This window comes from Macrobrachium rosenbergii, chromosome 9 (assembly GCF_040412425.1).
Source record: "Macrobrachium rosenbergii isolate ZJJX-2024 chromosome 9, ASM4041242v1, whole genome shotgun sequence".
NCBI classification, from domain to species: domain Eukaryota; kingdom Metazoa; phylum Arthropoda; class Malacostraca; order Decapoda; family Palaemonidae; genus Macrobrachium; species Macrobrachium rosenbergii.
This window is the reverse complement of record NC_089749.1, coordinates 26,751,579-26,778,775: the sequence shown is the minus strand read 5'-3', so window position 1 is coordinate 26,778,775 and position 27,197 is coordinate 26,751,579. Positions and strand designations below refer to the sequence as shown.

The 27,197-nt window shown below is 37.1% G+C and overlaps 1 long non-coding RNA gene across 2 annotated transcripts; it reads right to left on the bottom strand.

Moving 5' to 3' along the window:
* Positions 1 to 4,889: 4,889 nt before the first annotated feature.
* LOC136841642 (uncharacterized) lies at positions 4,890 to 26,961 on the bottom strand. Of its 2 annotated transcripts, none has more exons than XR_010854050.1 (6): positions 26,669 to 26,850; positions 11,199 to 11,270; positions 10,498 to 10,611; positions 6,535 to 6,668; positions 5,693 to 5,769; positions 4,890 to 5,354 (listed from the first exon to the last, which is right to left on the bottom strand). It is a non-coding gene; the product is annotated as an uncharacterized lncRNA (long non-coding RNA). The 2 variants fall into 2 exon arrangements; XR_010854051.1 differs by having other exon boundaries at positions 4,915 to 5,354; positions 5,639 to 5,769; positions 26,669 to 26,961.
* Between the last annotated feature and the right edge of the window lie 236 nt (positions 26,962 to 27,197).

Sequence of the window (27,197 nt, the reverse complement as noted above, 5' to 3'; positions counted from 1 at the left end):
CTACTTTGATTTTCAGCACGTGCAAAAACTGCTCCCGGTTTTGAAGACGGGAATTTGCTTGACAGGTCGTTTTCTTCCCTTATACACTCTCTCTCTCTCAACTTCTCTGCAGAAGACTTCATTGTGATGGGACTCGAGCCTCGAAAGTTGAAAATTTGTCAAAGTAAGACGTGAACACTGTTTTGGATATTAAGTAAATTGTAACATTAACTAGTTGGACTTACTTTCCCTAACCCTTATCGTACTTTGCATGGAATACTTTTACTGTATGGTGTTTGGTTGGATCACCACAGTCGCTTTAAAGCAGCGGCTGAATCTTTCAACAGTAATAGTAGAGTACAGTTCTTCAGTGTGTCTTACTGTACGTGGGTCATGGGTCTATTTGTATTATCTAGAGCACGTAGACTAAATTTTCAGTTGTGAAAGTAAAGTTTATAATTTTTTAAAGATAATTTGTACATTTATTTCGCCATACCTAACAAGAATTAATAAAATCTACTTGTTACAAATTTCTAATCCGTTTTAGATGTACTTAGTAAGCACAGATTCCATCTCATTGATCCAGTTTGTTTTTCTGCAGTTCCCACTGTAATATTGAGTGACTTAAAAGTAAATCTGCTTTGTTCCTTGTTGGCATCTTGGTACAAATTATAAGTACGAAGATAACTTCCTTTAAGCCAAATAGCTGCTTTGATATTAAATGATGTAACAATGTTAGCTTTTTCATGTGGGACCGTTTGTATCCTGTTAGCCTTCTCCAATACTCATACATTCATAGGAGCAAGAAAGTTTTGAGAATGCATGAATTGTACTTTCACTAAGGTCTTATCCTTGAACCCAAGGTTTCAGAGCTGCTTTTGGGCGTAGATGGATCGAAGAACTTACACGCCACATTTAACTATACTCTACATAATTTAAGTGAAATTTAAGAATCTTAATTTTCCAAGGTCCGTTGTGAATAATTCAGCTGTGCTCTACAGGAGGTAGGCTTTGCTTGAATTTAGAAACTAAAACATCTGTGCTTAATATTTGGCTTTGATTACGAACTTTATGACTGAAATTTATTGCATAAATGTTTTCTATCAAAATTTACTTGCCACTGAACATAGTAAGCTTAGAGAAACTTCTTGCGCAGTGTGATTACACACCTTTTAGACCCATATTTTGAGATCGGGGGAATTGCAATTAGTTTAAATTTATCTCGACGACATAGGGATGGTTGAATAATGAAGGTTTTGGTATTACTTTGAGCGAAATTTCATTAAAGACGCAATTATCAGATGTTAGAGAAGACAGTTGAAAATGAATTGCAAAGCTAACTACTATAGATCTTAACGTGTGACATTTAACCGATTTTTTTTATGACAGAAGGTTATGAACGTCAGCGCGAGATTCCTTTAAGTATTTTAGCGATACTATGAGGTAAAGAAACTGAGGGAGTTTTGTTCTTAAAAGTAACACCGGTAATAGCGTCTACTTGGAATTAGGATATACGTTTAAGGGGGGGAGGTTGCAGAGTTTTTTTTCTAATCTGGTACGGAGTAGCCATCGTGGGCAAGCAGCGTTTACATTTGAAGCTGCTGTCACACAAAACTTTGTTTTTTGAGTTGATCAGATTGCATGAATGGTATGAATGTCATGCTCACTTCGTTACTTAGATTTTTGTTTACTCTATTTTAGGCTGGTAGATCTTAGCTAACCTAGCATCGTTACTTAAGCTGATTTAATTTAACTGATCAAAATAAGAGGGCAAACGACTATGGCTACGTAAGATATAAAGCGTTGAGCATTTTCCAATATGGACTTCAAGCACTTACCACTTTTCAGATCGTAAGCTTACTATTTAAGTTTCAGTGTTTTAGTGTTATAGCTATTTATCAGTCGTCACTGTCAAAATTACTGAATGTACTGCTATCGTATATGGTATCTGTGTGGATTAAGCTTTTTGTGTAAGGTCTAATTTAAAATTTAATTCAGTTCAAAGTACTTCGGTCTAGGCCCACGAAATGCTTGCTAGTATATAACATAGTTTGTGTTCTTTGATTTCTCAGAAATTAATTTTGCGTGCAGTGATAGTGCAAGTAATTGGCGATTAAAGACGTTGAAAATTACAAATCTTGGTTGAAGGTGAATTTCAGTTAGTTTTTGGCGTTTCACGAAATCGAACTATAATGTAAACTCAGGTTGTTGTACTTAACTGGTAGATCTGGCTAATCACTATCTGCTGTGCTCGAGACCCAATACATAAGTGCCGTGCACAATCTAATTTGAAAAGAATTTTATACTTCGAGAAGTATTGTCAGTTTTTGTTAATGGTAATCACAAACTGTCTGTATTTTCAAAATAACTTTGCTATTGAAAAATTTCCCGATAATGTTAGTAATTACCAAAAAATATTAAGCATAAGTTCCATAGAGGATGAGAAGCAGTGACTGGTTGACAAAGAGGAGGTAAGAATTTTGTGTCCAGACCTATTTGTACTTTTGGATTTGAAGGCCAATGCTTGCTTCATCCGGCAGGGCCCTGGTTTTAGTTAGTAGACCAATAGTGCCATCGAGTATTGTTACGGCCACAGGTGGTTTTTGTAGTTGGCATTTGTTTTTGTTCATTACTAAAACATTTAACTGCCTGTGCCCTTTAAAAACCGCAAGGTCATCTACATCATAGTCATTCTTTTGTTTTCTTTTTCTCAATTTGAGATGTTCTTTATCATTTTAGATGTTCTTTATCATTTTAGATGTTCTTTATCATTTTAGATGTTAAAATAATTACGTTGATCTGCTTAATTTTTAGATTTTTCATAGAATAATTTCGTTTCCCACTAGAACTCTTGTCGGAGGTTGGGACCTATCATGGCGTGCTGTGGCATTATGAAAGTTTGCAGCGCCCCTTCGGTCCTTGGACGCACACTCTGCATTTCCATCTTAAGTAGTTCATAGTGAAAATTGTGGAGCCTTCTCTCAGTTTCACGTTACATCCTTGTATTTGGTCCAGATCTTTTTGGATCTTCTTATTTAGCTGTTCAGCTACAGAACTAGCACTCCACATAGCATTTTAAGCGTTGAATGGCCGGAAGTGCTTCAGTAACCGAGTCTAATTTGTCCATGTGCTAGTATGGGCTTATGCTCCTGGGAAGCCCTTGGAAAAAATGCTCTAGTGCCTAACTTTTGTATCTTGAATCTCGTAATTAATTCCTCACTGACTGGTTTATCGTAAACTTTCGTTGAACACGGCCTTTCTCAGTTATCTGCTGGACTTAAGTTTGTTGTTTCGTGTGTTTTTCTTGCACTCGCGCTGTACGGGTAGTTTCGTCAATCGTGAGATTTTGCACGCGGTGGACAGCGTCAAGCTGCATTCGTCTTTGGCCCAAAGTTTCTGGTATTTGACTTTCTCGATCCGGTTCCTTTGTTTGGGGAACATTTTCTTGTCGCATTTTTATCCTTGATATGATACTCACTTATTCCAAATAAAAATATGCATGATTATAGTTCGAGCTATTTGTCAGTATATTAGGAAAAGGTGTTAGTAGTTACACTCTCTATGGAGTAAGAAGGAATATTCGTTTCCCTATTTACTATCTCTATGGAGTAATAAGGAATTTTCGTTTCCCTAGTACAGTGTTATTGGTGACCTTTGAAAAATACCAGTTTTGCCGATGCCGATCATTGCGGTCGTGTATTATTGAATATTTCTCATAATCTCTGGAAATTGTAATTCTTGCCTTATCACCCAATAATTTATAAACATACTGGTATTTTTATTTCTGTACGATCCTGTATAACAATGTAATTAGTCTCTTTTTGGTGCAGCTTAAAACTGCAGTGAGGTGAAGATTTAAGTGCAACTTCTATATTGGAAAATCCGACTAAAGCCACAACACTAATTGTTCCCCCCGAGGAACACTTGACCTCCTTTCACTTACCTAACGCATGGCAATGAACTTTATTTACTCTTGCAGGTACAGGCGGTGGTTTTATGTAGCCGAGCCGGTAGATTATATTAACTGCAGTTAAAGATTATCCATGATTGCACCCCATCATCATACTAAGTGGATGGGAAGTAGAAACCTGCTAGTCCGCAATGAAGACTATGGGCGATTTAAACAAGAGGACTGAAAAGTTTGTCATGATTTTTGAGATGAAAGCTTGGTGAGTAGTTGGACTGATTTTTGTCCCCAAGTAGTTGGACTGATTTTTGTCCTTTTCAGAGTTTCCTTTCAATTTTGGGACCTTGAGCGGCAAACATCCAATTATATAAGGAAAATCAAACATCCATTATATAAGGAAAATCAATCATTGATAAAATTTTGCTACTAGAGATTTTTTGAAAATGTTGCCAGATGAAATGTTCAAAATGCAGGATTAATACTGCTAGTAAAAGTGCTACAGTCTTCATCTTCACTCAAGTTAGAAAATTTCTATTTCCTCTTATGGCGCTTTCTGTATCTTTAATTAGGTGGACAATAGTAGGGAGAAAGGAAACTACACTACAAATACGTCCGTTGCTCATGGTCTGAGCTGAAAAAAAAAAAAAAAAACGAAGAGGATTTCTTGATAATGTGTTCTACGTGGCAAGAAGGTTTTGCACGTGGCAAGAAGGTTTTGCTTTTATGTTAACCTGCAAGATTCTGCAACTTACTAAACAAGAGCTAACTGCGGGTTGAAGTGAAGAGAATTGTTACCGATGAACATAGCTGGAAGAAATGAAGGCTTCAATTATCGGTTTTTAATCCAATTTCTTGGAGCCGTATATATATACTTATATTTCTCATCAGGTGCAAAATATGGTAAGAAATGAGAATTTCCTTAATACTTCGTCTCAGAAACGTAGTTGCAAATTGCATAGTTTTAAAAATTGGTATTTTAAAGGAACAGTAACAACATGGAGTATATAGATTTAGTATTATAAATTTTATTCCCCAATTAAGTTAGTTTCACGGAGCTTTTACAGTTTAACAAAAACGATGGTTTATCATTATTAACAAAAACGATGGTTTATCATTATAAATGAAGTAGTATATAAACAATAAAAAAATGATTTTTCCCATTTCCTCTGTCTTTCCGTACAAGAACCCGGCACCACATCGCAGCTTTATATACTTCATCCTTTTCCACAGATTAAGCAAGTACACCGGCCCCGGTCTCCATCACCAACGTCAAGATGCTATTTTGTCTACCGAAGTTCCTCTCGCTCTACAGTCTTCCCTCGCTCCTCTGCATTCATATTTGAAGCATACCACACAGCAAAATTCCTACTTAGTTGAAGACGAAGAATACAAATTTGTTCACGTAGAGAACTGGATCTACTCCCGTTGCTAGAACAATACTAGAGAGCACCATTACGGGAAGGAATTCCTGTAGGAAGAAGCAATTGGTTTATCACTAAATTTTTTATACATTTATATGAATCACATTGTATTTTAAAATTTAGACAACAGACAATAAAAAAACGTAACCTAAAGTTCGTTTAAATAATGAAAACATTTTTAATTATTCAGACAAATTAGATTTCAAATCCATATCTCATCAGCTACCACAAAAGCGAATTCTTTTGACTATCATAATGCAATTATTGAAAGGCTTAGTAATACTTAAATTGCGATATCGACAAACTTTGAAATCACGTTACCTTCACTTACCGTACTCTACTACATTTCCTTACTGCTTTAATATTAACAGACACTACTACTTACAGCTTATTTTTTCTGTTGACTCAAGGAATGAAGGGTTTTTTATCTTTCATCGGTGTCGATGTTTAACCTCGCCATGTCTGGAAAATTAATTAAGTCATTTTAGTCAAGAGATACTGTAGTTGTGTACAACCCAAAAATGTGTTTTTAATTCATAGCTGTATTAATGAGCAGTCATTAATTTTAAAGGAAATTGGGACGGATGCAGAAGAATATCTGATTACAAATCCATCTTTCCATGACCACAGTGGATTTAGAAACAGTAGCCTACTTTAGTTAACTCAGTTTTCTGCTGAAAACTGACTTCTGTAATTTATGGTAAACTGGGTCAGTGATAGGAATTACAATAACACTTGATTAGCTTGTAGAGATTTACAATAACACTTGATTAGCTTGTAGAGATCACACAGATTTATATTAACTAAAAATGTGACAAACCACAGTTTTGTCCAAGCCAGTCCTTGTTTCAAAGCCGTTCTGTCACAAACTATATAATATCTGTGCTCACTCAGGAAAGGTATTTTGTTCTGCCAGACTTTCTCTTTGGTGTTCTCTGAAATCGTTACGGCTGTGTCCATAACTATGAGACATTCTACACATTCTTTGAAATTTCTGGGCAACATAGTTGCTTCTGTCCTTAACTGAAATAAGGTTTTAATCCAAAAACATTCTAAGTACATTAAAAAAAATTATCACTGCCCTATGAGGATTCACTTTACAACGATATTTGACATTAAATTTGAAAGTACTTTAATTGCTGTGGATTATTAAAAAGATACCTCAAGAAAGTAATACTTAATTCTATTTTTATGATAGTTTGTAAACTTGTAAAACTAGACACTCACTCTTTAAGACAACAGATGTATAAACTCAAGACAGGCATCACTTCTGGGAATGGGATTTCAGACTTCACCACCACACACAACGAGACGTCCAGCCATCCATAAGGCATTCACAGATGGGGAGAGATCTTTTTTCCCTGAAAAAAAAAAATGAAATTAGAAACACCGTTATAACATCAATGCAGTCGTGATAAACCAGACGTAGCGTATAAGGGAATAAAGTTAAAATCCTTATTTAAAGCTTATTATCGGATTCAAATATTGTTCAATTTATGCCCACAATTTTGAACACTTACTCGCCCCACTAACAGTGAAAAATAGTAAAAGTATAGCTATCTAAGAGAAGGAAATTTTACTCGGTAAAATACATAACCAATAAATTCCCTTATTGTACGAGAAATTTTATGTTGTTACAGGAACCAAAAGCATCAGTTTTCGTGTGGCTTGGTTATACATATTTGAACCTTAATTTACCAATGTTACGTTTTCGCTTTTTTTTTTTTAATCCATATTTCTAAACCCGCCTGTCTACATGGCAATTTTTACGTCTTGGTTCACTTTATAATTCTTGGATCCACTGAAATATCGTTCCTTGCGGACATTAAGTGCAAGAAAGTAGTTGCAAGAAAGTTAGTTGCATGAAAGTTATCACCTACAGTAGTTATTACTATATTCCTTACAAGGCAAGTTACCGACTTCGTTGTTAAAACTAAATGCTACAAGCCGAAATACTACAAGCCCAAAAACTCCATTAAGTCAAACCACCAAGAACGGGAAAAAATTATACTAGTTACGGAGAAACTGACAACCATGAGCCCGCTCAGCAAAATATTTGCACCATTACGACTTCCTTTCTCAAGTTCGAACTATTCAGCTGCATGCCTTGAATCGACCTTAATTTGATTACCGCTGAAAAAAGCTAAGAAATCTTACTGAACCTAACGAGACTGGATGACTGAATTAACAGTACTGTGTGGTTGGTAAAATCTGTAGTGTGATAATGAATCCTGATAAGCTTAAATTTTACAATGAGCATACCAGAAATTAATACGAAGATCTAGCCACAAATTTATAGAATATTCCAACCACCAAGATGTGTGACTGCTGCTTTAGCTAAAACTGGGAACATTAAAAATAGTTGCAGTATCAAAATTCTCAGGATACGCGTCTCCAAAAAATATTAAGTTTTAGTGTACACCATTTCTTGTGCAACAAGTGAGACAGACTGACATGTTTTCCCCGTGTTTAGTTCTGTTGTGAAAATTTAGAATCTTGAGGTACTATAACTAAATCTCACTCGTTAAGTGCACCTGTTTCGGTTCCCATAATGTTCTGAAATATAAAATTCAGGCCAAAAGGCCAAGCGCTGGGGTCTACGAGGTCATTCAGCACCGAAAAGGAAATTGAGATTATAGTGGTTTTAAAAGGAGAAAAACTTAGCTGTTGCACTACAAAAATGTTAGGAAGTAAGACTTAAGAAAATATGAAAGGAGGTCCAGTAAAAGGAATGGAACGGGTGTTGCTGCCGGGGGTGAAGGGACGCTGCAAAGAACCTCGAGTAATGCCTACAGTGCACCGAAAAGAGGTGCACAAATTGCCTTACCCCACTTCAAAGAGATCCCATAATGAGAATCTGCAACCATGGGTCAGTCGTCAAAAGATGAAGACTAAATGGAGTGGTACTACCTGCTCGAATAACACCCCTCTCTTCTAGGCTCAAACCACTCATCCGTAAACACTGCATAAGGACATTAATGTACGTTTCAAGTATAAATAACTATCTTGAGGAATCCTTTAATGTAGGGGACACAGCGCTCCTTTTTCAGGCAAAAGTAGTGTGTTTTGCTATTCATAAGGAAATGCAGTTCTTTATTCTTAGGACCTATGAAATTTGTGGTTTTTGACAAGTTACACAATCAGATTACTCCTTAATTCAAAATGTCACTTTATACCAGGAAAGTCTTATGATCTATCCTTAAATCACAATAACCTTGTTAAGCCACCATTGGGTTTTCTTATGATCGATAAACCTTGAAAGTTGAGACTGTTGACTGCTAAGGATGTGCAGTCATTATCCTAGTAAGATAGGAAAGTGTTCAGTCGACCTCTCGAGTAGACAACACTTCAGGAGTTTACTGCATTCCTCTGATTAATGCATAGGTGGGACCCGGACCAGTTAAACCAACGTTAGATTGAAAAAGTAAATTAAAAAATGGAAAATGCATTAAACTCTTAACCATGCAATACTATGAACTATGATGTCTACAGATTTTAGCATCTACATATTTTAGTATCTACATATTTTAGTTTACAAAATAATGTCTATCAAAAATTAACCCATACTAGAGTTTTGAGAGCAGCCAACCCTACTACGCTGATAAAGATTGTGTATACGGACAATTTGGTGTGGCTTGAGATCATATCGATATTTTTGCTTTCCTCTGACTTGGCTGCATTAAAGAATACTCTTGCGCCTCACGAAAACCCTAGTGGGGCTTAAAACTGACTCCTCTAGATTACAATATGGCTTAAGAATTCTTCATTTGAACCGGTCTTCTGGTTAGCTTTAGCTGGTCTTTAGTTTTAGCTAACCATGCTAAAATCTCCCAAAAACTAGCTAGTCTGAAATAACTCAAAACCACTGTAGCCCTGTCATGCATCTTGCGTAACTTAACGTACAACACTGAAAACCGCAAAAGGTTAAGAAAATCCTCAGTATAAGCCAGTAACCAACAATGCATGAGCTACCATCCTCACATCTAAATTTGTGCAACAACGAATCCCTTCTGGCTAACTTATGAAACTTTCCGGACGACGAAGTAGCTAAATTAGCAGCATCTTCAGTAAACTGATACAAGGTTTGGGTCTACACAACCAATGAAATTTTCCGGACGACTAAGCAGCTAAATTAGCAGCGGTCTTCACTAAACCGAAGCAGAGTTTGGTCTACTTAACCATCTAAGTCAAGTAGCTCAGTAAGTCACTTGTCCATTCCTTCAAGTGACTGTCCGAACTCTTCAATAAATATAAAACAGTCTCTCCTCTAATATTTAAACTAGTCCATTAGTTATTTCACAAGTTCCTTTAAAATACTATAGTACTCTAGCTTCTTTTCAATTTGTGCATAGTAAGTGTTGCAAGGAACACTGGTTTACAAGGTACTTACACAAGAGCGAACATTACCCCATGTTCCAGAGCCATTTACCATAGTCGTAGATTTTATGACGAAGTATTTTTTAAACCTATTGCTGTTCAATCTTTATATTATATACACTGCAGTTATACACACTACCACAGAATATGGAAGTATTTACTTAGATTTTCGCTAAATGAGCAATATCCACCTACAGTGAAATGCAAGCATTTCATTTGAATATGCTAAGTGATAATTTCTACAGAATGGGCATTTAAGCACAAGCGGGCCAAACCTTGACCGTCTGCAATGGTAAAGTAAAACTTGACCTAAATTCTATGATTGTGTTATACGTCTGAAACTGTGTGTAATAACGTACGGGGCAACAAAAAAATGAGTTCTTTTTTGCAGCATAGTTGCATTCACATTAAATTTATTTTGCTTAAGAGCTTTGTGATTAAAAGAACTAAGAATGTTAAGGACTAGAGTTAGAAAATTTTTCATAAGTAATTAAATTAACGTAATTGTGCAAGGTAATTCCAATGTTTAAATTACTTTCATGTGGAACTAAGATCCCCTAGCAATATGAAGTCGGAATACCTTATGTAGACAAAAAAGTTTCTGCGACTTTGTTATTATATTTAGAGTCCCTTGAGATCAATGTTAATGTATGGAATTCAGATCACTAAATTGCCACTAAACTTATTCAACTTACATCAGTGGAGGATATACATTCAATGAAACGGAAAGGTTAAAGGAAAGCATTAGTACAGTAATAGTTTACTAGAGCATCAGGTTCAACAACAATCCATTCAAAAATTACTGTCACTAACTTCTGCTTGTCTATCACTTCTCAAAACTTCTATAGAAGAAACCAGTGTAGGTTGGTCGAGTTTAAGTACAACGGCGATACTTCTTTCGAACACAATCTAGAACACAATCTGGACCTGAAAATTAGGATACACATTATTACCTCTCCAGCTGATATTTTTAAATTTGTCAGTAAAAATGCTGAAATTTTAGGGATTTTAATATATAAAATGTATTCATGAATTTTGATACCTTCCAGCAAAGCAAACCACTTTGAGCACTAGAGCTAATTTCTAAGAAAAAGGAAAACTTCACTGAAAGCCTACACCACTCAAAACACCACTTAATGAATAATTTCTTCTATATAAACGTTAACTGCCATTTTACAAGTAGTTTTAACAGCTATTGTCAGATCACTGTTTAGTAATTCTATACTACCAAATCCCATATTCCCCATTGTTTTATGGAAATTAGGCTATAGGCTAAGCTTTGGGACACTTCCGCCACTCAGCGATTGAGACAGTGAAGAGGGAGTAGAGTGGTTGGACAGCATAATGGAGGTGGGGAGCGGGAATGGAGGTGGGGAGCGGGAATGGAGGTGGGGAGCGGGAATGGAGGAGAAGTAAAACGAAGTGGGTGTAGCTATAAACCACCTTTAGTAATGCCTACAGTGCACCATACTTGAAAATACTATGCAAGTGTACAGTGAAGCAGCTAAGAATACCTCATGCAATGGTTGCAAGTGAACAGTGAAGCAGTGAAGGATATCTCTTGAAAAGGCTGCAGAACAAGAACTCTGAAATACACAAAGGAAGAATTAGGCTTCATACGTTATGGATCAAATTGGATCATTAAAACAGATAAAACATTAAAACATACAGGTCAGCCTAAGCTGGATAATACCTATGAAGTCCAGCGCTGTGGTGCAAGGATCTTTGGTCGATTACTACCTTATATCAAACATACCGCAAGCAATTTAAATTAAATAGTATTTAATTTAATTTCCGTTATTTCAATATCCAAAAACTCACTAAAGAGGCTATGAATACCACCCAAACGCAACACCATTCACCAATATACCTTTCATATTTACTTTTTCCAACCTTTGCTGAATACTGAAACTTACGCCAGGAAAAATTCCTAGTGAATAAAACAGAACCGGTGATACTACGCACTTCAAAAATTCTCATCAGCAAGCGGTATATAACAAGCTACGTTTGCTAAGTAAGCGTCCCTTATCACGAGTAACGTCAAAATTGTAGATAGTTCAAGCCTCTATTCGGAATCTGTAGGCCAATATAACCTATGCAAAACTGTGCTTCATAAGACCTTAGAATACTTTTTTTTTACCCTATGTTCAAACCAAATTAGGAAAAGGTCAACCTGGGAGAAATTACCTAGCAATAACTAGTGCTCTAGAATCTACAATATCCTCAGTACAATGTCACGTGGTTAATTTTTTTAATATCCTCAGTACAATTTCACGTGGTTACTTTTTTGGTTTATGAAAGGAAAGAACTACCACAGATTTGCGAACGACCGCTAAAAATATAAAATGCTATGCAGCAAATACTCTACTATGCACTATAGTACAAAAGCTAAACCCTAAAGCTAAAACTTACAAGCAAAGCCCTTTGTCTTCGGAAGAGTTCAGATTAAACTTTTTCGTGGAAAAATACATGGAACAAAGCCTTAGAAACTAGTATTTTAAGAGACTACTTGGCCCCGACCGGAATTGCAAAACGCAACTCTCATAGTACACTCCAACATTGCTTTTCCTTCAAAGGAGAATCTATCGAGATGCCAACGAATTAACAGAGAAAATTAAGCTGCTATTCCACTTAATGTATATGACAAACTGTTCCTACTAGAGACAGCATACCTATCACGAAATATTTCTATTCTTACATCTCTATATTTAGAGGACAGCTAACAAATTCTATAAAAAACAGACCTGAATAGCTTTAAAACAAGCTGTCAAACAATTCTGAGTAATGTACTACACTATAGTTTATTAAATCAGCAATAAATCAAGACGCACCTTCTCTCGAAACTTCGAGAAGAGAGAAAGTACTTTTCTGCAAGTTGTGGTAGAGTTTTATGTACCGTATTCTCTTTAAATTTACGTAAAGTGGAAATGCGTATTATGTAGGAGGAGGATAAGTTTTGTTGTGTTTGTATTTAGTAATGAAAAACGCTGTCTTGGCTCTTTGTGTTTAATCGCAAGTATACGTGTGATAATGCTTAACTACCGGTATCTGTTTGTCCGGTGGTTAGTCGAAGGTTTGGCGTCTGTCAAAGACGGTTGATACAGTGCAGTTCGAGCGAATAAGGACTCAAGAATGCAGCCATAATTGTCGGTGCCTACAAATCCACTAAGTATTCCTATTCATCTTAAAGTAGATTTAGGGAAAAATTCCTTTAGGAGATATGCATATCTAAAAGTAAGGAGAATTTAATTGATGTGTGCTTTGGATGAGGGTCGTGAAATAGAGATTGTGCTCACACCAATCTGACTACTGTATTTTAAGCTAAGAACATTGAATGCACCAACAGTAAGTTAATATCGTTTTAGTTTATATCAATGCATTGCATTGTATATATGATCACAATTTAAACTATCATAAGAATGAAGTGACCTGGGTGTCGTAGTTTAAGACAATCTACGATTAGGTCAGTACGTTTCGAATCATTTAGGCTATACGATAACACCGACTGTTTGAAATGCTCAACTTATTCCGAGTGAGTCGGAATAAAATGGTGCCGTGACCTAGGAGGTCCTTCCCACCAGAGAGAACTACCCAAGATCATTTCTGTCCTTTTCCCAAGTGTCAGCCAGTCACTGGGATTATCATCTGTAGGCACATAGGACAAGACCGCCTCTGGAATTAGAGAGTTTATTTCCTGTACTCTGTGAAAAACACACAAAACTTTTCGATACTAGCCTACTTAGGGCGACTTTACTGTCCAACCAAACGAACAGTTCTATAAACTCATCCTTCTCAAAGGATTCTTTAATAAATTTGGCCATTCTTGCTGCTAGCAACAATGCCATCAACTCAAGTTTTGGAACAGTTAATTTTTTAATGGGCGCTGGCAGTTTACACACTTCTAGTAATTAAGAAGTTGTGTATTTGGTGTTGGTAAATTATAGGCTAAGACCTAGAAGAATTAAAGAGGAGACGGGGGTTTTAAGTCTGTGATAACTAGCTGGTCAAAAAAGGTTGAAACCACTATTGATGCAAGTGATACCAATAGTATTTCATTATTGAGAGACTCCTTGCAGGAATAATTACAAAGTCTAGGAATTGGATAACAAAATATTGGATATGACAGATCCTGGAGGACAACCTGACCAAATTATGAATCAAGTAGAATATAGCCTAAAGGTAGGCACTGAAATTCATAGACTAAACTCCTCCACAAGTCTTCTAGCTGTAAGAGGTGAATCTAGTGCACCGGTATTGCCTGTTAAATCTACTGTGAAGTTACCCAAATTAGACCCCAAACATTTCGATGGTGATGTATCTGAATGGAATTCATTTTGAGAACGTTATGAAGTATCAGTGCACCAATGTACTGATTTTGAAAATATACAAAAGTTTTCTTATTTGAAGGGTCTATTGGAAGGCGAGGCTCTGAAACTGATAACTGGTTTTAAATTAGAAGATAAATATTTACAGGCAGTAAGCCTGTTGAAAGAAGCCTATGGCAGAAAAGACAAAATAAAGTTGCATTTAGTTATGACTCTTCCAAACCGAGACTCCCAAGGCAGATGCAGAATCTGCTACAAGGTTTTAGAGCACAGTTCAAATGCTGCATGAGATCACTGGAGAGTGAAAGGCTGGAATTGAGTGAATTGTATACCATCTTGCTCTACACCAAACTACCAAGTAGTGTGAAATAATAAAATGGTGTGGAGAAGATTGGCTGAAATTTGACTCCTTTAAAAAATATCTTTAGGAAATACACAATTTGAGGGCTTTTCCACAGACTGAACCAGAGAGAAAAAAAAAAAATCCGGTAAGGCTTAAAGTACGAACAAAGCCAAGGTAAACCAGGTTAAAGGATGTGCACTTTGCACAAGCAACCACATATGGACACATTGTAAATCCTATGTAACCAGAGAGGAGAAAAGATAGAACGACTCAGAACTCTGGGTTTGTGTTTTGTATGCGCATCCAGTAAACACTTCAGTTCCGACTGTGACAGGCAAGGTTGTGATAAAGGCTGCACTGTTAGACAGTGCTATATGCAATCGAAACCAAACAAATACATCTAAGGTAGGTACGGTACAAGTTGGAACTCACTCTCTCTGACAAATACCGGACAGGGAAATAAGACTACTAAGAAGTCTATCTTACCTACAGCCACAATAACCCTAAAGGGTAAAAAAGGTCGCATTGTGTGAAAGAGGGTTGTTAGATACCTGTTCTGAGAGATTTATAAAGAAATCCGCTCTTGAGGGACTCCACTATAAAAGCAAGGGAGTTGAAAATATATCATTGAGGAGTTACTTAACTTCTACACCAGTTAAGGAATATAAAATGGTGAACATCGCTGTACCTCATCAAGTTAGATGAATAAATATGGATTGTATAGTGGTAGATGAGCTACCAGAATATACAAAAATTCGGCGTCAAGAACTTAAGGTCATTGTGTAAAACGAAAATCAGCTTGGCTGATAAAGATTTTGATCTACCCGTAAAGAAACAAATCGCCTAATGAATTGTTAATAGGGGTTGAAAATGTGTACAGCATCTTACACCCAAGGTTTAGGTAATTTGAAAATTTAATATTGCTACCAACCATATTTGGTTACGTGGTAACCGGAACATGCAGTTCTCCTCCGACCAAGGACTCTCGTGCTTCCATTTTGAAACTGGCCCACCAAGGAGACTTGTGCTTCCATATTAAAACTGGCAGTGGAGACCAATGACATAATTACGGCTGAAGGGGCTACTAAATTAAAGGATCCTTGGGAAGATCTTGAAATTTTATGGAGTTTAAATCATTTAGGTATTGACTGCAGTGAAATAACGGAACAGGAACGGAAGGTATTAGAGAACTCAGTACTATAACATTCTGAAATTGACAAACTATGTTGTGGCATTGACTTGTAAGAGCAATAAAAGGAGATAAGCTTCCAACTTTGGGATGGCTTTGAACAGCTTAAAACAACAGTGTGTCAAGTTTCAGGAGGACACTCAGTATCTAGAACACTACCAGAAAATCCTGAAGGATAAGGAGGATAGGAGATTCACACAGAGTGGAATATTTTAAAACAGAAGACTTTTTCTTGGCACATCATGGTGTTAAAAAGGACAGTGCAACAACCCCTATTAGGATAGTATTTGACTGTTCGGTTAGACAGGGGAAAGGTGTGTTAAGCTTGAACAATTGTTTGTGGATGGGACCACACACAACAGCTGACCTGCTCAAAGTTCTGCTGCAGTTAAAGACAAAATCGTTTGCTTGTATTAGTGACAATGAAGGCATTTTTAATGGTGCAACTCAGGGAGGAGCATAGAGACTATACTAGGTTTTTATGGTTGGAAGATCCAACAGACCTTAACAGTAAATTGTTAGTGTATAGGTTTAGAGCTATTTCATTTGGAGCTACATGTTCTCCCTTTCTGTTGAACGCAACTATTAAGAAACACCTGTCTATGGTAGAAGGCGACTTAGAAAGGATAAAAAGAGGACTATGTAGATAACTTGTAGTTCACTAGCAATGGTGATAATGAACTAGAGAATTTTTTCTTTGAAGCAAATAAGATATTTGCACAGGCACATTTATATCTGAAAGAATGGATGAATAATGACTCTTCGCACTATTGCTAAAGCATATGGGATTAGTGCCAGAGAACAAAACTCATCAGGTCTTAGGTCTGAACTGGGACAAAGAAAAAGATACCTTGACATTACAACAGACTAAGATAAGTCCAGCCAGACAGAGAGAAGTGTTGAGAACTGTTGCACAGATTTACGATCCATTAGGAGTGCTCCTACCTATTACTATTAGGGCAAGGATATACCTGCAGAATTTGTGGAAGCAGCAACTGGATTGGGATGAACAACTCCCAGACCCATTACAGAACCAATGGGTCGAGTTATCCAAAGACTTAGAAAAATTCTTTATATTTTCTTTCCTAGGAATACTAGCCTAGGAAAGGGGGACTCCTTACACAATCTGCGATGCCAGTGAATTAGCATATGGTTGTGTAGCCTGTAGAGTTAAGAACGAAAACTCTTATTTAATGATGGCAAAGGCAAGAGTAGCGCCCATTAAAGAATTAACTGTTCTGAAACTTGAATTGATGGCATTGTTGCTAGCAGCAAGAATGGCCAAATTTATTAAAGAATCCTTTGAGAAGGATGAGTTTATAGAACTGACTGTTTGGTTGGACAGTAAAGTCGCCCTAAGTTGGCTAGCATCGAAAAGTGTTTTCCCTGTGTTTGTGAAAAATAGAGTACAGGAAATAAACTAATTCCAGAGGTGGTCTTGTCTTATGTGCCTACAGATGATAATCCCAGTGACTGGTTGACACATGGGAAAACGAAAGAAATGATCTTAGATAGTTCTTTCTGGTGGGAGGGACCCCCTTGGTTAAAAAATTCCTCTTGGCCAATAGATAGGTCATGGGTTGGTGGATCACTTGCGCAGGGTAGGGGAGAGAACATTTTGGTCAATACTGTTGGGGGACAACCTGAATGGTAATACTCACTTGCTGAATTGAGAGAGATTCAGCAAGGTTAAAAAGGTCTAAAGAACCACAGCATGGATCCTGTGATTTTTTATTAATTGTAGGAGTTCAACCAGTATGAAGAGGCATGGTGAATTGACCTTGGAAGAACGCCAAGAGGCAAAGAATAAGACCATTGCCATCATACAGGGGGAATTTTTCCAAGAGGAATACGAGAGTTTGATGAAGGGGGTAAGAAAACCAAAACCAGCTCTCATACAGCAGTTGAATCTTTACCTGGACAACAGGGTAATAAGGTGTAAGGGTAGACTAGAACTTGCACAGTTACCCTTATCTGTTAAGTTTCCCATACTATTGCCGAAGAGTTGCTATGTTACTCGGGTAATTATTAAAGAACAATCATGATGACGCTAATGCTCATATGGGTGTAAATGCAACTGTGGCGATTGTCAGACTGGAGTTCTGGACCCCACAGATAAGAAAACTGACAGTATAATACACCATTGTGTTATTTGTAGGAGAATGCAGGAGAGGCCATAAAGGTCCAATATAGTTCCTTCATTACCAGAGTTCAGGGTGCATTGTAAGCAACCCTTCAATACTACAGGCATGGGCTACACCGGCTCATTATGGGTCAAGGGAAAAGGACAAAGCCCTGAGAAGGCCTGTATCATATTTATGTGCCCGATAACCAGAGGCATACACGTGGAGCTAGTTGACAACCAGTCCTGTGACTTGTTCAAGAGTTTCAGGAAATTCTGTAGCAGAAGAGGTTTCCCAGCACTCGTGTTGAGTGACAATGCCATCACGTTTGTAGCGGCATCATAATACCTTAAGACCATGTCGGAGAATACCAGGGTAAAGGAATATCTGTTAGATATAAAGTGTAACTGAAGTTCATTCCAGCGAGAGCACCTTGTGCTATATGGGAAACACTGATAGGACTTCTTAAGTCATGCCTAAAAAAGATCGTAGGCAAAGCCTTGCTCAGTTTTGATGAAATGACCTGTGTTGAAGTTGGAAGGAATTTTCAATGAGACCATTAAGTTACACACCCGGGGATTTGAATCGGTTGGAAATTTTAACCCCTAACCACTTGATCCTTGGATGAAAGCTTTAGTAAATTGGGAAGAGATCTCCGGTGACCATACCTATGGACGGAGAGAGTTCACCAAGGAGAGATTCCTCTATGTATCCAAGTTGTGACACGACTTGTGGAAGAGATGGGAGAGGGAGTATTTAACAACGCTAAGAGACCCATTGAGTAGGAATAGTGCATGGCTCTTACCCGGGATAGGGTAAGTTGTCCTCATTCATGACGAGGGGCCAAGGAGCAAGTGGAAGTTGGGCCAAGTGATCAAGTTACACATGGGGAGAGATAAGGTCCCAAAAGTGGATACTCTAAGAACAGCACATAGCCAGCTTATGAGACCTGTCTAAGTTATACCCCTTAGAGGTGTGGCAGGAGATAAGGGGAACTAATCCTGCAACAGATGACATTCAGTTATGCACCTGCCCAAGCTGAAGGACTGCTCAAATAGCTGCAGAAGCCAGAAAGGCACTGATAAGAACAGGACTATTGTAAATAACGTAGGCACAAGTTTTCTTGTGGGGGAGCATGTCGAAACTTCGACAAGAGATATTGTACTTTTCCCCAAGTTGTGGTGTAGTTTTATGTAATGTGGAAATGCGTATTATATAGAAGATATGTTTTGTTGTGTTTGTATTTAGTAATGAGAAACATTATCTTGGCTGTTTGTGTTTAATTGTAAGTATACATGTAATAATGCTTAACTACCGGTATCAGTTGTTTGTCTGGTGGTTAGCCGTAGGTTTGGTGTTGGTCAAAAGACGGCCGTGAAGTCAGTCTCTTCCCGGCTCTGATACAGTGCAGTTCGAGCCAATAAGGACTCGAGAATGTAGCCATAATTGTCAGTGGCTACAAATCCACATAAGTATTCCTAGTTCCTCATTGGGTGGGTGGGTTCCGTTCTCAGCTAGCACACTGCTGGCCCCGCATTCGAATCTACAACCGGCACATGAAGAATAAGAGGAATTTATTTCTGGCGATAGAAATTAATTTCTCGCTATAATGTGGTTCGGATTCCACGATAAGCTGTAGGTCCCATTGCTAGGTAACCAATTGGTTCTTAGCCACGTAAAATAAATCTAATCCTTTGGGCCAGCCCTAGGAGAGCTGTTAATCAGCTCAAAGGTCTGGTTAAACTAAGGTATACTTAACTTTAAACTTAAGTATTCCTATTCATCTTAAAGTACATTTGGCGAAAACTTCCTTTAGAAGATATGCGTATCTAAATTATCACGCCAATCTGACTACTGTATTTCAAGCTAGGAACATTGAATGCTCCAACATTAAGTTAATATTGTTTTAGTTCATATATACAGTGCAATGTACTGATATAATCACAATTTGAACTATCATAAGAATGAAGTAACCTGGGTGTCGTAGTATAAGACAATCTACGATTAGGGCAGTATGTTTCGAATCGTTTAGGCTATATGATAACATCGACTGTTTGAAATGCTCTACTGATTCTGAGTGCGTCTGAATACCTTCCCTCCACGTCTCTTCCCTGTAAAACAAAGAATTTGAAGTAACTTCATCATCTTAAATTGTAATACTTAAAGAAACCTGAAATCAGTAAAATCTAAATTTTAGCATGAATAGCTTTCGTGCAGGTAGGACGTGTCTAGAGAAGGATGAGTCAACCCAAATCGAGTGTGTCAGCAACCTGCAGACATTGCTCTGGGGAAGCGGATGAGGAAGGAACTTGCTGTGAAATGTGTGACGTATGGTTTTATTATGAATGTTCGAGCATCGAGGTCGGATACACACTCATACTTCGTAGTGATAACGTATTGTACATCTGCAATAACTGCGAGAGGCCTGAACAAAGAACACACAACAAACTCACTGAAGATGAACTTTAAAAAGAAAAAGTTGATCCAGGATTCGGCTCAAAACTAGTGACGTAATGATCAACAGATGAAACCCAAAACAAAATTTATAATGTTGATATAGATGTAAAGACCATGACAAACATGGATAAAACTTATGCTGAATCGCTAAAGACAAAAAAGTGCTGATCAACTATACAAAGAACACAGCAGCTAATGAAAAGCGACAAATTATGAGTAAAATAACGGCGCCAGTTGAACAGGTTAAAACAACAAGAGATGGACACTTATTTGTAAGTTTTCCAGACAGGAAAAACTTAAAAGGCAAAAATGAGAAAGGTAAACTTAAACCAAAAATAAAAGTCTATGTCCCGTAGGATGAAGATGGCATTGTCGATAACATTGAAAAAAAAAATCCATGGATAGGTAGCCTCATTTCTGAAAATGACCTGAAAATCGTAAAAATGAAAGCCAAAGATGACAAATAAAACACTATCATTAAATGTACACCACAAATACGAAAGGCTATCTATGATAGAGGTAACAAATTGTGTACACTGTATAGGCTAGCCGTTGCAAAGTATTCGACTGTTACATGCCCTATCAATGCTATGTCAGGAATTTGGTCACAGCGCAACAAACTGTAGAAATGACCAATGGTGAAAATCACAAATCAAATGAATGTGCCAGCAACATCAAGTGTGAAAGTTGTGTAAAGAAAGGTCATAGCGATGCTAAACGTAAAACATATGATGGCAATAAGTGCATAGTATATATAGAATGTGTCAAAGGTGAAAAATAATACGGATCATAGCTTTGATTAAATCTTCTAGGCAATTTAATAAGCAAATAAAAAAAAAGAAATAGACTATCCTGCTGGAGCTAAGATACTGACGAGAAAACACAAAGAATTATAAAATATAAGAAACCCCTTATTTTGAAAACGTACAAGGCCCGCCAGAGAACGAATTATCCCTGTGGAGGGCTGTACATAATACCAAACAAAGTGAAACAAAGTAAGTGAAATTTCCAGTGCAGCACGAAGGGACGCGTGCTTGAGAATATATTAGTGATGACATTTCTTGCACAAACATCTGATATCCAGACTGGAAAAGAAAAACAAGTATCACCTTCAATGAATTTAAAGGTCGTTTCTTCGGCTTACTTCAAATACCTAATAAAATAGTGAATTTCCCAAAAGTTTTATAGATGCAAGTCACGAAACTTAGAAAGATAAAAGTCTGCACATTACTAAAGCCGACAAATCCAATCGTTTTATAATAATGGATAAAATTAGCCAAGTTGAAAAATGGAAAACTTATCTGATTCTAGTACTTACAAAAACTACGGAAAGACTCATTAGCTGATGTCAAAAAACTTTCAATTCCAAAATAAAAACTATGAAGGAATTCGGTTCAAAAGTGTGCCAACGATTGGCCCATCCTTACGTGTGCGGATTAATCAAAACCCATAAAAGATTTTCCTATTCGGCCCATTATGAGTTCAACCGGTTCTATTAGTTATAAAACTCTAAACATCTAGTTAAATTACTATCACCTATTCTGGGTACTATTTCAAATTCCCATTTACAAAACTGTTTGTTTCTGTGCTAGACTTTCCCATACTGAATTATCCACTACTGACAAATTAACCAGTTTTGATGTGATATCTTTATTTACTCAAGTTCCTATTGACTTCAATATTTATCACATTTGGACTTGCATAATCTAGAATTACCTACCATTGTTATTTTGATATCCCTTTGTATAAAAAACTGTAAATTCACTTTCAATGGTAATTTTTATGAACAAATATTTGGTATGGCTATAGGGAACCTTCTTTCGCCACTTTTTAATACTTACATGGAATTCTTTGAGTAGACTTATCCCAAGAAATCTATTCTCTATGGTGTTATGGGTTAGATATTTAGACGATAATTTTTGTATAGTAAAAGAAAATGTAAATATTCCTGATTTCTTAAATCTTGTACTATCCATAAAATTCACAAAAGAATATGAAAATAATTGTATACCATTTTTGGACGTCTTAGGTATTTAAGAAACCATTTTTGGACTCTTGGGTATTAGAAATAACACCAATTTTCGTATTAAAGTATATAGGAAATCCACGAATAATTAGCCATTTTTTACTCTAACCATGCTAAACAAATTAAGGTGTCAACATTTTCCAGTATGTATCTAAGCTCTTAAAATTTGTAGTCCTGAATTTTTGGAAGAGTTTAAAATTTATAAAATATTCATTATGTTACCCTCCATATTTTTTTGAACTAAAAATAAAGCAAAAAAAGACATATTACAGTCCAACCAGCGTTAACAAAGAACTTTAGAATATTCTTTGTTTACCATTTCATCCTAATTTCATTCCTGCAGTGCCCATTTTAAAAACTATTGCTATTAATTTAGTATTTAAGTATAATATTTTGAGAAATAAACTAAGAATAGCCCACCCAATACAAACAATATTGTATACAGTATTCATGGTAAGTAACGTACTAAGATTTATATTGGTCAAACATCACAAGGACCAAGAGTAAGAAGCTCCCAACACAAACATGCCATTTCAAGAGGTTTATCAAATAATGGCATTGCGGACCATTGGCTTAAGACAGGCCATACGATGAACTGGGATAATCAACAATCTACAAGGTCAACGACCATCAGAAAAAAATCTGCTAGAAACTTTTGAAGCTACGTCCACCAGGAATGTTAATCTCCACCCTGGATTATCCCTTGATCCTCTGTCCCTGCATTTTTTGTTTAAAGAACATGCTGCCCCAATTTAAACTGTAACCTCCCGCCCATCCTGTTTTTGTGTATAAGGCTCTGTCAACTTTTGTATTCAGTGTGAACTTGAAAATGTAGAATAAAGTCCCGGGTTTCACTCACCTTCTAACGTGGATTTTATAATAAAATTAAATATGAAATGTTAAGTGCGCCTTCGTACCATATAGAACACGAACATTGAGAGATTTCTCGATACCACCAACTTTAACTGCAAATCTTCGTTCACACAACACCCTACTAAAGGCAAGGTTTAAAATATCCAAAAAATACAAACTATCAGCCTTAAAATCTGAACTGGAACATTGCGTCGATCATTAATTACTCGAGAACAAGATGTCCAGTGTTACCTAAAAATGTAACTTTCTGACCCACTCACTTGGTCTACTAAACTTACGCATGGTACAAGATGCACAAGCGAACCTAGAATGAAATTAATAGTGCGGCCGTTGGTGCCTAATCAGTAATGCGGGTCCGTCTGGCTAAGACGTTCCAGTGCTGCAAAAGTTCAGTGAAAAGTAGGACGTCATTACACCAAAGTGACGAGCAGCACCTAATGACACGTGCTTAATATGATTTAATACTGAATTTAATTGAATACAGAATTTAGGCCAAGGGCTAAGCACTGGGTCCTATGAGAGGCCATTCAGCGCTGAAATGGATATTGACAGTAAAAGGTTTGAAAACTAAAGGGAGTAAAGTCTCGCAGCTGTACTGTCGACAAAATCTGCAGGTATTTGCCTACAAACCTTCCATCTAGTCAGTTTCAGAGATCAGTAGACAAACAATGACTTACGTGGACGATAAGGACTGACGTGAACGACTTACATAATGGTTCCGATTTGAAATTGTTACCATTTCCTTTATTACCTATCTTATTGTTGAGGATTCACTACACGTTTAGTAAATTAGAGTTATGGAACGCAGAAATTTGCTTACAGTAACGTAGTTAAAACCATGAGATTTCTGAAGAGGACGCTCTTCGGCGAAGCCAAGTCGAAGCGTCCACTCCTCCTAGCCCTCACTCAACCCTTCTAGCACCGCGTAGGGTAAACGTATTTTGTGCGTGTCGCGGGCACCATCCTGCTAGAATCGACCGTAAAGCGTTCGGTAACTGTAGCGCTTTTAATCCAATATGATCGATGCCCACCTTAGCCTTGTATCAATATGTAAAGTATCACGAAGTAACACCCTTTTATAGGTTCGATCAAACTAATTTCAGTGAATTAACCTAACTATTGCGTCCTGATTCCCGCCCCCACGTGTTCGTTCTTTATTGTAAACCCAGCTGTAATTTGAATTAACCTAAAATTGTTGTAACTTTGCATATATTGTCATATTAACGTAGTATTGTATAGCCTGGGTAAGTTTTTACGCAGTTTATTTTTGTAGTAAAATCAGAAACTGGACTCGCGTTTGGTGTAGCCACCATCCTGTGCTGGTTCGAAGCCACAGTCTTTTGACTTGGTATCTTAGCCCTGAACAGCGGGCAGTCACGGTGAATCAGTATTAACAGAGTTATCGTTGGGAAAACTTCTCGACGAGCAGTATGAATCATTTGTTAGGCGGGTGGAAATTAAGATGGAAGAATATGAAAGTACAGTAAAAGAAAATTGGGTTGCAGCTAGGGGCCGAAGGCATATGCTTTAATATGCATTATAGTAGTTCTGTATAATAAGTTCGTCATATACGTGTAGCATTTATTTGCAGTGCGTCCTGCAAATTTTGACAGTACTCCACGTCATTATGGTGGGTCCTATTTTTTCAACAAATTAAAACTAGTCCGTGTTCAATCTACTCCCTTCATAGAACCATGCATAGTGTATATACACAAGTAGCCTACTATACGCTGTATGGATCGCTCCTCAAATAATATTAGCAAGTATCGTATTTATTAAATATCAGCGTTCAGTTTATTTAGCCGCACTTTCGAGACAGCCTGTTATGACTGACTTTTCTCATCCTAAATCCTTCGATTAATAATGCTAGAACGTGAATTTCGGCCACTTTCACGAGAGCCTACCGCAATTTGTCAGAAAGCCCTCTAAACTTTTATAACACCTGACTGAGTAATTAAGAGGACCATGCTAAAATTGACTTAATCATCAATAATCAAAGGCAATATGAAGTGTACCTTAAGGTAAAAATGAGCTGTTTCCTAATGTGCCTCTACGAAGTTAAATGTAAGGCAAACTTTGTTCTACGATAACTGGCATACTTTACTTCTTTGGCGATTTGTAGTTTGTGTTTGCACATTAACTATTTGCAAATAATGTAGCGTTTACACCTGCTAGTGCTATAGAAAAAATTAGGCTTTAAACTGCTCCCACTCCACTGAAAGAGCTTTCTGGTACCCACAGAACCTTTTTGCCGTGATTAAACTCCCAAGCTTCATAAAAGTGACCCAATCTGAAAAGCTTCTTGAATTAACTGCTGACACGCAGCACACAGATTAAAATGAACGTCAAATCTAAAGAGGTTAACTGAAAGCTGTAGCCTTTGCGTACTTTAGGATTGAAAAATTAAACTTCACAGCTTATTGGAAATTAGCGGTCGCTGAACGATTTCCTCTAAATGTATTATGAGAACCGAGTTCTTTACTACACTCAGGAGCATGGACAAATTAAGTACTTAAAAATACTGCCCGTTGGAGCACAACATCAAAACAAGTTGCCCAGGAAATTAGAATCTCAGAAAAACCATTTAGTTAACATTCATGACAAGACTAGTAGAGACAAAAACCTACAAGAAATATGAATTACAACTCGACAGATCCGCCGTATAGTGTCTACCAGATAAAACATTGCATGCTCAAGAGAAACTGTATGGTATACATTATCAAGTGCTGGCTTTACCGACAGCCCTTAATATTTAAAGCATTCATATAGTAAATACCAACAGCACTGAATCACACTGGAAACCCTTGAGCCACTAATCACATTACCTAAAAGGTTGAGTTAGCTACCATGAATATCTCTGGACCTTGGTTATCACTATATACTGGTAAAATGAAAAGTGTACTAAGAAGCCTTCACGGGTAAATTTTATTACAAACTTGTAGAATTAAAAGGGCAAGTTTATTTATCGAATATTAAAATTCAAATTTAGAATGGCCGCAAAAAATTACTTGCGCTGAAAGGCGTTATAGCAATATGCTGCCTCCAAACTCTACCGTAATCATGGAGCCTAACCATCGACAACCTGTTCTTAGTAGGGCCCAGTTTAATTTCTCAGAATTGGGATTACCATGAATGTGACAAAGGCCAACTAAACGACTTGAGCTGTCAATTGACATTAGGTCAGAGGTAACCAAGCACATAGTAATTATAGTACACCGAATATTACTGTCTCCACATGAATTACATTCGACTGAGGGTGCAATTAGTCAAGAATCTTCAATACTGAAACATTTACACAATAAGCAAACACTAAGAACTTCATTCAATGACTCAAATGCTTTAAGCGCGAGAACAGATCATTCCTGAAGGGCAACATATAATCCGGTTACTGAACGCCAGAGCACCTAGAAACCACGACTAGACATTCACAGTCACTATCCTTTAAGGTCTTAACATTTACTATGTGCAGGCTTGTCTGTAAAAGACAGCCATAGTGAATAAAACGAAACTCCTCCTGAACTGTCAAACAGTCTTAGCACAACCAAAGCTAAATACCAGGACCGCACTACAGAGCCTTTTCGTACAGATTCCATTAACGTCGAACTACGGCAGAAAAAAAAACCCAAGGCCTTAAGCGTTTTAGCTTACCTCGTTCCTGAAGTTTTGAACAGAGTACAACAGTAACACCAACCGTAATCAATAGAATCACCTTCAACATGAAATTCTTGGTAGGTAGTAATAGTGTGCACCTTCACCAACAGAACTTAAAGTTGTTAAAAGTTCTTCTGCGAGGGGAAAAGCAAGGTCGATGGAACAGAGGTTATATATTACGACAGACTGGGTTCTTTATTCTGTTGTCCATGAAAAATAGGTGGCGCCATCTACTTTACCGACGTTACACTACACAAATAGGATATCTAATTTTGTGGAAGACTTCTTTGCGTAGTATAATTGTGTTAAATAGATTTTTCAAAAGTTCAGTTGTGACTAAGTAGGTTTATTAACAAACTGATTAGAATTCTTCAAGATCTGGGAACTTAATCGACGTACAATTTCCTCAAATTTATTTGGTTGACTCGTTAATGCCCATTAGTCTTGCTTCATATAATTACGCAATAGTATACATATTTTCTAGCACGCAGCTGATGTTAGTTTCAGTAGTTAAGGCTGTGTCACA